At 41.2% G+C, this 673-nt stretch overlaps 1 protein-coding gene across 1 annotated transcript in view; it reads left to right on the forward strand.

Moving 5' to 3' along the window:
* Positions 1–673, forward strand: part of BRCC3 (BRCA1/BRCA2-containing complex subunit 3) — a 48,654-nt gene that overhangs the window by 5,487 nt on the left and 42,494 nt on the right. The gene's annotated exons all lie outside the window — the stretch shown is intronic.

Consider the following 673-nt stretch of genomic DNA (forward strand, 5'->3'; position numbering starts at 1 on the left):
ATCCAGGCCTGGGCCTCGCTCCCTCTGCCAGCACTGTTCCTTGCCTTTTTGTACATCCTCTCATCCTAGATCAACTTATCTTCCTTCCTTCCTTCATGATCCTTTCTAAACTTAGATCTGTTTTCTGTGTTCCACTGAGTTTTCAACCTTGACATTTTAGAGTTGTCCTTGACAATTCCTGTTCCTCTATCAACCGTGGACCATTAGCTACCAAATCTTGTGGATTCTTCCTTCTTAATGAAGCTCAAATCTGTTTCTTCCAGCTCTGCTGTCTACTTAGCCCAGTATTTTATCATTATCCCACCTCCAGGCTCTTGGAAACAATATTCTTCCAGTTATTCCTGCAGATCATGGTATCCGAGGCCCTGTACAATTTACTCTAACTTTCCTTAGCCTTACTGTCTGCCATTCCACTTCAAGTTCTCTATTTAAGCTAGTTGGCCAACTTGTCTCCCAAACATCTCACTCATATACATTTGGCATCTAGAGAAGTTCTGTACACACACGCACACACACACACACACACAGCACTCAGGAAATCGTACACTTGTCAGCCTATGAAGATTTTTTTCGAATATAAGTGATTCCTTTCCTCTGCTCCTGTTTTGATTTACTACTTTACTTACTTATAGTTTGTAGTATGATACTTGCTGCTTAACTAAACGGTTAGCAT

The sequence above is a fragment of the Crocuta crocuta genome, unplaced genomic scaffold, assembly GCF_008692635.1.
Source record: "Crocuta crocuta isolate KB4526 unplaced genomic scaffold, BGI_CrCroc_1.0 scaffold1015, whole genome shotgun sequence".
In the NCBI taxonomy this organism is placed as follows: domain Eukaryota; kingdom Metazoa; phylum Chordata; class Mammalia; order Carnivora; family Hyaenidae; genus Crocuta; species Crocuta crocuta.